Consider the following 12,763-nt stretch of genomic DNA (forward strand, 5'->3'; position numbering starts at 1 on the left):
ACTGTGTGCTCATTTGCATGTCATTTCCCAGAATCCCTTGCTGCAGTGGAAGCACTGTGTGCTGGGTGATAATGGTGAAAGGCGGGGTTGCAGACCTGTCTAAGACATGCAGATGAGCATACAGTAATATTTCCATTTGCTATATGCTTTACGGTGGAGGATTTGTTTTGTAATTTTTTTTTTATTTTTTACCCACCCTAACTTAACTAATGTGTGGTGGTTACCTATCCAAGCTTCAAATGGCAAAGACAGTACAACCAGCCTCACACTGACGGGACCCTAAATGGCCGAAACAGCTGCTTGGCTATCGCTTCTCTGACCTTCCAAGGACGGACCTTGTAGAAATTCACTTGATTCGATGGTCAAATTGCCCGGGAAACGGAACCAGTAAGGCCAGGCTTTTTTAGTTCGTTGTACCCCAGGGATGGTAAACCTGGTGGGGTACACTGGTCGCTGCCCCTTCGGGTTGTGATGGTCACCATGTACCTGCACATCTGGATGGCACAGACCCTTATTATTTCCCACTGAGCATCTCCCTGGCCTTCTGGCCGGAGCACGCACAGGTTTGTTTGAATCCCCCCTGGCCTCCGGGACAGGGCTGAGGCTGGGGCCATGGGACCGCAGACTGTGCTGAGTGCACAGACTGCCTTAAGGCAGTGTTCGCGTCCGCGCGGAAGCAGGAGGGGGCGCGCGTTGCGTGAGAAATCGGTTAATCTGATTTCTCCGCGCGACAGGCAGCTCCGTGACTGGCACACCCCTAGATACGCCCAAGGACGGCGCGCATACCATGGCCAAAAGCAGGTGATGTCACGGCGGCACGCGCCTCCGCACGGGCAAAGGCACCGAGGACCTGGCCTTAGTTTGAGCACTTTTTGCACTGCCTTGCACAGAGCACAAGCACTCGGCACCATGAATTCTGTTTGTGCGTTTTTTTCACGTTGGGTTATTAGTCACCGGGCTTTCTTCGGAGAGAGTGAAGACTGCGACGGTCTGTAATCGCCCCGCTCTCTTCGGAGAGAAAAGATTACGTGGGGTTCGCCCCGAGTGGACTCGGAACCACCGGCCTGGCCTTCAGGCCGAGGAGGGGAAAGAGGAGGAGGAGACTGATTCTCCGGAGAAAGACTCCATGTAACACGCCAGTCTAGGTGGCTGAAGACACACTGGGGGCACATCAAGGACTGGACCGATCTCCGGAGAGGATAGTCACAAGTAGGGAGCACCTGGCAACCTCTGTGGACCATGAGGCACGGTTATTTTGGAGTGATCACTATCACTGTCCAAAAAAAATAAAAATAGCTGTCTGTGAGCAGGTTACTGGCTCTGCGCTTTAACCCAGGCTGCGCTGAAAAGCTGCGCAATACAGCAAGCATAAGATTATAAGGGTTCCATGTCAAAATGGATTTGAAGCAAAAGGTGGCGTTGTGTGTTCATTTGCATGTAATTTCCCAGAATCCCTTGCTGCAGTGGAAGCACTATATGCTGGGGATAATGGTTGAAAGGCAGGATTGCAGACCTGTCTGAGATGGGAATGTGCTCCCAAGTGATATTTTTTTATATATATATATATACACACACACACACACACACACTATATATATACACACACTATATATACACACACACACACACACACACACACACACACACACACACACACACACACACACACACACACACACACACACACACACACACACACACACACACACACACACACACATACACACACACACATATACACACACACACACACACACACACACACACACACACATACACACACACACACACACACACACACACACACACACACACACACACACACACACACACACACACACACACACACACACACACACACACACACACACACACACACACACACCACCCCCCCTTACATGTATGTACTGTATATAGATATGCTTGTGACATAGAGGCGGGGCCGAGCCCTGTGCAACATGTGACGTATTGCAGGAGGCGGGGCTGTGTGACGTACTGCAGGGGGCGGGGCTGTGTGACGCGCTGTCCCAGGCACACGGTAGCTGCAGGATCTCGCACACTGCGTGCTGCAGGGGGCGGGGCTCTGTGACGCGCTGCAGGGGGCGGGGCTGTATGACGCGCTAGGGGGCGGAGCGCAGGCACAGTGCAGCAGATCCCGCACAGCGCGCGCTGCAGGGGGCGGGCTGTGTCACGCGCTAGGGGCGGAGCACAGTGCAGCAGATCCCGCACAGCGCGCGCTGCAGGGGGCGGGGCTGTGTGACGCGCTAGGGGGCGGGGCGGAGCGCAGTCCCAGGCACAGTGCAGCAGATCCCGCACAGCGCGCGCTGCCCGCGGTGAGTCTCATCCCTTTGTGTCCCCTCTATCCTGTGCTGGGGGAGGGGCTGTGTTATATATCCCCCCTGTGTATTGCATATTGTGCAGGGCTATCCCCCCCTGTGTATTGTGGAAGGCTATCCCCCCTGTGTATTGTATATTGTGCAGGAATATCCCCCCCTGTGTATTGTATATTGTGCAGGGCTATCCCCCCCCTGTGTATTGTGCAGGGCTATCCCCCCCCCCTGTGTATTGTGCAGGGCTATCCCCCCCCCCCCCTGTGTATTGTGCAGGGCTATCCCCCCCCCCTGTGTATTGTGCAGGGCTATCCTCCCCTGTGTATTGTGGAAGGCTATCCCCCCCTGTGTATTGTATATTGTGCAGGAATATCCCCCCCTGTGTATTGTATATTGTGCAGGGCTATCCCCCCCCTGTGTATTGTGAAAGGCTATCCCCCCTGTGTATTGCGTATTGTGCAAGGCTATCCCCCCCGTGTATTGTGCAAGGCTATCCCCCCCGTGTATTGTGCAAGGCTATCCCCCCGTGTATTGTGCAAGGCTATCCCCCCTTGTGTACTGTGCAAGGCTATCCCCCCCTTGTGTACTGTGCAAGGCTATCCCCCCCTTGTGTACTGTGCAAGGCTATCCCCCCCTTGTGTATTGTGCACGGCTATCCCCCCCTTGTGTACTGTGCAAGGCTATCTCCCCCCCTGTGTATTGTGCAAGGCTATCCCCCCCTGTGTATTGTATATTGTGCAGGGCTATCCCCCCCCTGTGTATTGTGCAAGGCTATCCCCCCCTGTGTATTGTATATTGTGCAGGGTTATCTCCCCCCCCCTGTGTATTGTATATTGTGCAAGGCTATCCCCCCCCCCTGTGTATTGTATATTGTGCAAGGCTATCCCCCCCCCTGTGTATTGTATATTGTGCAGGGTTATCCCCCCCCCCCTGTGTATTGTATATTGTGCAGGGTTATCCCCCCCCCTGTGTATTGTATATTGTGCAAGGCTATCCCCCCCCCCCCCCTGTGTATTGTATATTGTGCAAGGCTATCTCCCCCCCCCCGTGTATTGTATATTGTGCAAGGCTATCTCCCCCCCCCCCCTGTGTATTGTATATTGTGCAAGGCTACCCCCCCTGTGTATTGTATATTGTGCAAGGCTATCCCCCCCCCTGTGTATTGTATATTGTGCAAGGCTATCCCCCCCTGTGTATTGTATATTGTGCAGGGCTATCTCCCCCCCCCCCCCCTGTGTATTGTATATTGTGCAGGGCTATCTCCCCCCCCCCCCCCTGTGTATTGTATATTGTGCAGGGCTATCTCCCCCCCCCCCCCCTGTGTATTGTATATTGTGCAGGGCTATCTCCCCCCCCCCCCTGTGTATTGTATATTGTGCAGGGCTGCCCCCCCCCCCTGTGTATTGTATATTGGGCAGGGCTGCCCCCCCCCCTGTGTATTGTATATTGTGCAGGGCTATTGTGTCCCCCCCCCCTGTGTATTGTATATTGGGCAGGGCTGTCCCCCCCCCCCTGTGTATTGTATATTGGGCAGGGCTGTCCCCCCCCCCCTGTGTATTGTATATTGTGCAGGGCTATTGTTCCCCCCCCCCCTGTGTATTGTATATTGTGCAAGGCTATCTCCCCCCCCCCCCCTGTGTATTGTATATTGTGCAAGGCTATCTCCCCCCCCCCTGTGTATTGTATATTGTGCAAGGCTATCTCCCCCCCCCCTGTGTATTGTATATTGTGCAAGGCTATCTCCCCCCCCCCACCCCTGTGTATTGTATATTGTGCAAGGCTATCTCCCCCCTGTGTATTGTATATTGTGCAGGGCTATCTCCCCCCCCCCACCCCTGTGTATTGTATATTGTGCAAGGCTATCTCTCCCCCCCCCCCCACCCCTGTGTATTGTATATTGTGCAAGGCTATCCCCCCCTGTGTATTGTATATTGTGCAGGGCTGTCCCCCCCCCCCTGTGTACTGTATATTGTGCAGGGCTGTCCCCCCCCTGTGTACTGTATATTGTGCAGGGCTGTCCCCCCCCCTGTGTATTGTATATTGTGCAGGGCTATCCCTCCCCCCCTGTGTATTGTATATTGTACAGGGCTATCCCCCCTCACTGTGTATTGTATATTGGGCAGGGCTGTCCCCCCCCCCCTTGTGTATTGTATATTGTGCAGGGCTATTGTCCCCCCCCCCCCCTGTGTATTGTATATTGTGCAGGGTTATCTCCCCCCCCCCCCTGTGTATTGTATATTGTGCAGGGCTATCCCCCCCTCCCTGTGTATTGTATATTGTGCAGGGCTATCTCCCCCCCCCCCCCCATATATATGACATGAGCAGAGACTTAACCCTTTGGTTGCCATTGCATAACCACACTACAGCACACAGGGTTAAAATAACCATTCCCGTGCCCCGGGGTGACGAGTTTTGCCCCAGCCATAGGCTGGGAGGGGCCCTTTATATAAAGACGTAGCGGTACTGGGAGAGCGCCCGAGCCTCTTATATAACGGGCAACCGTGGGGGTTAGGTGAGCCGCCGCGCAGGCTGGTGTCACCGCGTGGTCACCCAACTCCAGATGTGCTGCAAGGCTGTCAATATCGAAAGTTAAGCAGTAACACCGGTGGTGGTGGGGGGGGGGAATGGTATAACACCCCCTCACCCCCAGCTTGTAATGCCCAGGGCAACCCTTTTTGCTTTTCAGAGGGGTCGCAACACCTTTGCAGTCCCTTGTGGCAACCAAGGGGTTAAGTGTCCCCCAGTCGTGACTTTGGGGTTTGGCAGCTTCTGCATTTGCGCTTCCGCCTGGAAAGGGTTCGTAACCGCCAATAGTGCAATGCGTTCGCTGCTGGCTGAGTTGCACACCTGTGAAGGATGTTGTATCGGAGCCACCACGTGCTTCAGCGCAGGAGGAGGTGAGGGCTGTACAATACTGTGTAATAGGGTCCCCTCAACCCTATTCCTGCACAATGGCCGTTTAATGGCAGAGCCAACGAGGGGTTAATGGTCCAGCGGTTTGATGCGGCTCAGAAGGGCAGGAAATCATTGCGGATATTCTCTGGTCAGCGCAGAGTACACTGTCACCGCCATGTAACGTACAAATATTGTACTAAACTCGGGGTCCCCCCCAGTGCAGGAAATCTACACTGCTTATGGAAGGGTTCATTAGGGTTCCTCAAGATCTCCCCTCACCCCCCAAACAGGTCATGTTTTCAGGATATCCTTGCTTCAGCGCAGACAGACTCATTGAGCCACCTGTGCTGAAGCAGGGACTCATTGAGCCACCTGTGCTGAAGCTGGGATATCTTGAAACCCTGACCTGTTGGAGGGTCTGCAGGACTGAAGTTGAGCACCGGTCCAAGAATGACGGAGATGACCGTGTTGTAAGGAGAGCGGAGTTATAAAGGGCAGCAACAGATGGATGGTCAGTCAGTCGGCCGAGGGAGACTCGGGCGGCTGTAATAGCGCTGTGTCCCGATCCATAGCCCGGCGCGAGATAGCGGAAATATCCTAAATAATATGTGGAACCCCCCCCCCCCCCCCCCCAAGCTACAGGCTTATTGGGACGGCCATATTTGCTTTGGGCAGGAAGTAAACTGTACCCCAGCAGCCCGGCTGGGGCACGTACCCCGATTACTTCGTTTGGGAATCGGCGAACTCCACAAATGAGTCCCAGCTATTTCGCTGATCGTATGTGTCGCGTGTTATCATGGCGTCGCTGCACTGCCGGAGAAATGTGTCAGTTTTCAGTTCTTAATTGGCTCGTTTGTGGCTAGAATGTGATAAACTATATATATATATATATATATATATATATATATATATATAATTGCATGTCATTTCCCAGAATCCCTTGCTGCAGTGGAAGCACTGTGTGCTGGGTGATAATGGTGAAAGGCGGGGTTGCAGACCTGTCTAAGACGTGAGAATGAGCACACAGTAATAGTTCCATTTGAGATATATATATATATATATATATACACACACACAAATACAACTGTATGCTGTATATATATATATTACGCACTTCTGTTTTTATGAGGGCGCGCATGTCTCTGGTATATGGCAATAAACTGCCCTGCTTTATGATGCATAGATTGTAAGCTCTCCGGTCAGGGCCCTCATTACCTCCTGCATCTGCATTATTTGGTATGCACCTCTGTACAGTATGTGTAATATACATATCTCTGTGCCACCGTCGTACTGCGCTGGGATATGTTGGTGCTTTACAAATAAACGAGCATAAATAATACATACGATTTTGCATTAAAGTGTGTCCCTGTGTCCCTGTGTCCCTGTGTCCCTGTGTCCCTGTGTCCCTGTGTCCCTGTGTCCCTGTGTCCCTGTGTCCCTGTGTCCCTGTGTCCCTGTGTCCCTGTGTCCCTGTGTCCCTGTGTCCCTGTGTCCAGTGTGGGGTTCTCAGAGTTTGAGCAGCACAATATAGAGATGTTTTATATACTTATTTGTTGACTTCACTTATCTCTATACACGTAATGATTGTGGGACTGTGCACACACCTGCGCTACAGACCCGTATGTAATTCCTAACCGCACGAATCCTGTCGCACACGCGGGGAATACTGCGCAGGCGCGTTAATAAACCAACGCAGAAGAAAGAATTCAGTGGCTGTTTTGACACCAAGTTTAGCCTTATATTCGGACCCCCCCTTTGGAATTAGAACCTGTCGCCCGCCTCCTGCAGTTACGGCGGTTATAGTTCTTGCGTGGCGCCTGCATTTTCCGTAGCGCAGTACAATGTGGGGGGTGGAGGAAAATGATAAAGTTGTAAGACAACATAATACAGACCATAGGGAGCCGGTCCCTGCCCCGAGGGGACACTGTATCATGATTTAATGCAAAAGGTAACCCATCTCAATAGTGCTGCCATAGATTGCAGGGTGTTGGGTTACCCTGCAGTGCGTTGAACGCTTCCTCTGGCACCAGAGGGGTTAAAGGGGGGGGGGGGTGTTGTGGGATCCTATAAAGAAGTGTGGGGTGTTATCTTCCCGCCCCGCCCCCGACGTGCCCGGAATATACATGTATATACATATAATCGGTTTCCTGTTCTGTGGGGGGTGAGCTGCTGCTGCGTCTTCTCTCCCCCTCCCCCCCTCCCTAATCTCTCTAATCTGGCAAGGGACATGTGCCGCCTCTTCTAAGGCAGGATATAACAGCTACGCTTTCCCTTAACCCCTTCCCTGCCAGGGGGGAGGGGAGACGGGCAGGGCATGGCGGCCAGGTAGGGCAGTTTGCATCTGTTTGGGGGGGGGGGGGGGGGGGGTTGAGAGAAAATATTGCTTTTCTGACCTCTGAAGTGGGACAAGACCGAAGCGCTAGCTGTTGGCGGGGTAGGTGTAAAACGTGTGGGCGCCATCAGTGGATGATGGGAGTCTGCCCCGCAGAGCTTGCAATCGGAGCACTAGCAGAGAGGTCTGGCGTGCTCGCTGGCATGGGAAGGGTTAAGCTGGCCGGTAACAATGTTATCGTTTTGTCAGGGTGAGAGACCCAGGAACTGCCCCTATTAACCCATTCACACCCTGGGTTAGGGGTGACACGCACCTGTCAGGATGTGGGGGCCTTGTATGGTAAGGGGGTTCCCTGCAGAAAGAAGATGCTGATGGGTGTATACTTTGTATTGCGTATGGCGTCACCGTATTCCGGAGCGCAGTACGACGTGGGAGGATGATAACATTGTATGACAAACTGAGACCTTAGGATGGAGGTCCCTGCCCGAGGAGCTTGCAATCGAAGACATGGCAGCATCAGAGCAGCAGCTGCTTCAGTGGGGTGCGGTAGAATTAGGGTAAAGGAATGGGGGGGGGTCTTTAATATGTCCCATTCTGGATTCTACCCGCCCCCCCCCCCCCCCCCCCCCCACACACCACCAGCACCATAACTTAACCCCAATACAACTGTCCGAGAGAATAAAAACTGAAAGAGTTCGGGATTACACGTCCTATGTTGCAGATTTGTGTGTGTGCGTACGCACGCGCACACGGGATCACTACTTCTTTCATTGCGCCTGAAAGAGTAGTGGGCGCGCGGAATGGCCTCCACGCAGAGGCAGTGAACCCGTTTCAAATCCCAGTATCCGCTCTCCTGAGGGGGGGGGGGGGGCGAGTCGCTCTTCAAAATGAGATTGTAAGCTCTTCGGGGCAGGGACCCTCCGTGTCCCTGCAGGATTCTTGACGCCGCGCTGCGTTATAGGAAGAGAAATAAATATTACCGTAATCGCCGGCGGGCAAACGGGGGGAAAGCCAGAGCGCCTCGAATGCGGAACATTTCGACGTAATCAAACTCTTCCTGTATTCTCGGCCGCCCCTCCAACGCTAAAGGGTTTTTGTGTGCTTTTTCTTGCATACACTGCACCTCCCGCCCTGACCTGCATATCGCTGCATTCCTGCCCAAACTGTCTGCCGGTTAAAGGCCCAAACTTCCTCTTTCACTTAACTAGGGGCCCCGGCTATAAATGTGTCAGCAGCGCCTTCCAATGACTTTAATTGGGGGGGAGGGGGACAAAAACCATCTGGGGACTATAAACCCCCCCTCCGAACCCTTTCAGGGCTGCCGATGCCTTGGCAGGGGGGCCAATTCTCTGTAGCCCGTGGCGTGGTAGTGAAGGGGTTAGAGGTCGCAGTCCGCGTCGGTCGCGGGTTTTGTTTGCTGATGGTTTCTTCGTGCCTCTTCCAACGCGGGTTTTGGTTTTAAAATCGCACGCTCCGGTCGGGAGATACGTGCGTTGGCGATTTATTAAGTGTCCGGGTGGTTAAAATGGGGCCAGATACGAAGAGGCGTGAAGCTCATGTAGGGGGCTGGGGGGGGGGGGTTGCAGCTGTAAAGGCTGCAGCGTGCACGGATCAGTAACTCTGGTAGTGCAGTGAGGGGCTCCAATGTCACTGGCACAGGGCCTTGTTACATATAATACCAGGCGAGAAGCTGGGGGTATGTGAATGGGAAAACACACACACACACACACACACACACACACTCCGATTGTCGATCTACGGTTCTTACTAAGTAAAACTCGGGACCTTCAGCTGGTAGCACAGTTTAAAAAATAAAGTGTATACATAAATATTACAAACTTAGGGGCCAGCCTGAATTTTTAGGAGCCAACATTTTAAGTGCTGGCTGTGACAGCACCCCTCTCGTCAGGGGCTGTGCGCATCTGTTACAGATGCGCACGTACGTGCAGAAAAAGAGAAATTGTGTAATATATACATTATACACAATGTATGTATGTGTATGTGATGGGGTTCTGACTAATAGCTGCTTTGTGTGTATCTGTGTATCCCTGGACAGTTACACACAAACTATTGTATCAATCTATATATCCCCCTGGAAAGTTACCATAGCTGCTGTGTATCTATATACCCCCTGGGAAGTTACAATAGCTGCTGTGTGTATCTATATATCCCCCTGGGAAGTTACAATAGCTGCTGTGTGTATCTACATATCCCCTGGGAAGTTACTATAACTGCTGTGTGTATCTATATATCCCCCTGGGAAGTTACAATAGCTGCTGTGTGTACTATATATCCCCCTGGGAAGTTACAATAGCTGCTGTGTGTATCTATATACCTCCTGGGAAGTTACAATAGCTGCTGTGTGTATCTATATACCTCCTGGGAAGTTACAATAGCTGCTGTGTGTATCTATATATCCCCTGGGAAGTTACCATAACTGGTGTATGTATCTATATACCCCCTGGGAAGTTACAATAGCTGCTGTGTGTATCTATATACCCCCTGGGAAGTTACAATAGTTGGTGTGTATCTATATACCCCCTGGGAAGTTACAATAGCTGCTGTGTGTATCTATATACCCCCTGGGAAGTTACAATAGTTGGTGTGTATCTATATACCCCCTGGGAAGTTACAATAGCTGCTGTGTGTATCTATATACCCCCTGGGAAGTTACAATAGCTGCTGTGTGTATCTATATACCCCCTGGGAAGTTACAATAGTTGGTGTGTATCTATATACCCCCTGGGAAATTACCATAGCTGCTGTGTATTTTAGTGTTACAATGTATATAATGTGAATTCTAAGGCTGCGTACATACAGCCTTCTTCTGCGCGGAGGCGTGCGCGTCCGTGACATCACCCGCGTGAAGCGGGTGCCTTTTCAGGCCATTGTAGACGCGGCGTGGGGGGAGTCTGTGACGTCACCGCTCACGTGACCTGCCATCGCGCAGAAAAATCAGTTTTTAAACCGATATCTCACACAACGCGCGCCCGCTCCTGCTGCCTCCCCATGGTCTTCAGCAGCATGGACAAACCCTAAAGCAGGGGTGCGCAAACTGGGGGGCGGGAGATTTGTCCGGGGGGTGTGGGGGGTCGCCAGCGGTTGCAGAGGTCCCGCGCTCTTCCCCCCTGGCATTTCATTTAAATGCCGGGGGATCGTGTCAGGCCTCTTCAACAAGAAAACGTACCGGGATTCAGACGTTGTGACGCATCTCCATGACAACGCTGCGTCAAATAGCGCCGCAGGTTCACGTGACCTGACATCACGTGACCCCGGAGCGTCATCTGACGCGGCTGCAGGTAGGAAGGGGGGGGTCGCGAATCTGGGGCAGGGGGGCGCAGCAGGAAAAGTTTGCGCTCCCCTGATCTAAAGCACATGTGAGGAAGGGGCGTGATTACCAAAGCTCTGCACTGATTGGCTGACCCCTGGGGGGTCATGGCCTTTTACGCATTGGCTTCTGGGACTTGTAGTTTTATCTCCCACTAAATACTGTACTATTAGAGAGGCGCAGGGGTACAGCTCCCAGAAGCCCCTGCAGAGAAGGGAGGTCACATGACTAGCAGTAGCCTTAAACACCGGCTCTAGGAGAATGTTTAGGTGCCTGGGATTTCCCCTGCGTATGTATAATATGTACCTATATATCGTCATCCTCTTCAGCCAACGATCTCCCAGGTACAGCGGTTACAGCCGCTCTCCATGCTGTCCCAAAACTGTGTCTGTCTGTGTGTCCCTGCACCCCCCCTCTCCCACCCAAGTGTCCCTGGCCCCCCCTCTCCCACCCAAGTGTCCCTGCCCCCCCCCCCCACCCAAGTGTCCCTGGCCCCCCCTCTCCCACCCAAGTGTCCCTGCCCCCCCCCCCCTCCCACCCAAGTGTCCCTGCCCCCCCCCCTCTAATGTAAATAAATCTAATTTAGCTAGCCTCTCCTCATAAGTTAGATTGTCCAACCCCTTTATTAATTTTGTGGCTCTTCTCTGCACTCTCTCTAGTTCCATAATGTATTTTCTAAGGAGTGGTGCCCAATAACTGTACGCCATATTCAAGGTGTGGTCTTACTAATGCTTTATAAAGGGGCATAATTATGTTTACTTCCCTTCCATCCATTGCCTGTTTAATGCATGATAAGATCTTGTTCGCCTTTGCAGCTACTGCCTGACTTTGGGCACTATTGCTAAGCCTGCTGTCTACAAGCACTCCTAAATCCTTCTCCATCAAGGGAATCCCCATTTAATTTGTAAGTTGCCTGTTTATTCTTGCTTCCCAAATGCATAACCTTACATGTATCTATATTAAACCTCATCTGCCATTTACCTCCCCAAATTTCCAGTCTCTCCACCCTGGTCTAAATTCCTACTTACCTCCTCAAAGAAACAAATAAGGTTAATTTGGCATGATCTATTCCTTCATAAATCCATGTTGACTATTACTAATGATTTTGTTTTCCATTAGGTATTCCTGAATATTATCCCGTAATAAACCTTCAAGTAGTTTCCCCACTATTGAAGTCAGGCTTACAGGTCTGTAATTCCCCAGTTGTGATCCAGCTCCCTTTTTAAATATAGGCACCACATCTGCTTTACGCCAATCTTGTGGTACTGAGCCTGTGGAAATGGAGTCCTTGAATATTAAATATAATAGTTTGGCTATTAGTGAACTTAACTCCTTGAGAACTTTTGGGTGTATGCCATCGGGGCCAGGTGCCTTATTTACTTTAATTTTATCAAGCCGCCTAGGAACTTCTTCCTCAGTTAACCAATTGTTCATTAATATGGAGGTTGTGGCTTCCTCCTGCGGCACTACTATTGAAATTGATTTTTCTCTGGTAAACACAGAGGCAAAGAATTTGTTTAATACCTCAGCTTTTTCCTTATCTCCAACAATCTGCCTACCCATATCACACTGAAATGGTCCTATATTTTCTTTTCTCATTTTTTTGTTATTAAGGTACTTAAAGAATTTTTAGGATTGATCTTACTTTCTATTGCAATTCTTTTTTCATTATCCATTTTTGCTAATTTGATTGCCCTTTTGCAATTTTTGTTACATTCCTTATAATTCTGATACGATGTCTCTGTCCCTTCTGACTTAAAGAATCTAAACGCCTTCCTCTTCTTGTCCATTTCCTCCCCTACCTGTTTATTTAGCCACATTGGTTTTGACTTATTTCTTTTATACTTATTACCCAAGGGTATACACTGATAAGTATGT

The 12,763-nt window shown here is 51.2% G+C and overlaps 1 protein-coding gene across 4 annotated transcripts in view; it reads left to right on the forward strand.

Moving 5' to 3' along the window:
* The window catches only part of SEPTIN9 (septin 9), a 134,339-nt gene that overhangs the window by 97,913 nt on the left and 23,663 nt on the right, over positions 1–12,763 (forward strand). Inside the window, exon 1 of one of the 4 annotated variants that reach the window (XM_075579725.1) lies at positions 2,220–2,333. The exons of the other annotated variants lie outside the window; for them this stretch is intronic. The gene's annotated coding sequence lies outside the window, so the exon portion shown is untranslated. Of the gene's footprint in view, positions 1–2,219; positions 2,334–12,763 lie in introns of those variants that run through there. 4 annotated transcript variants of the gene reach the window in all.

This window comes from Ascaphus truei, chromosome 22, assembly GCF_040206685.1.
Source record: "Ascaphus truei isolate aAscTru1 chromosome 22, aAscTru1.hap1, whole genome shotgun sequence".
In the NCBI taxonomy this organism is placed as follows: domain Eukaryota; kingdom Metazoa; phylum Chordata; class Amphibia; order Anura; family Ascaphidae; genus Ascaphus; species Ascaphus truei.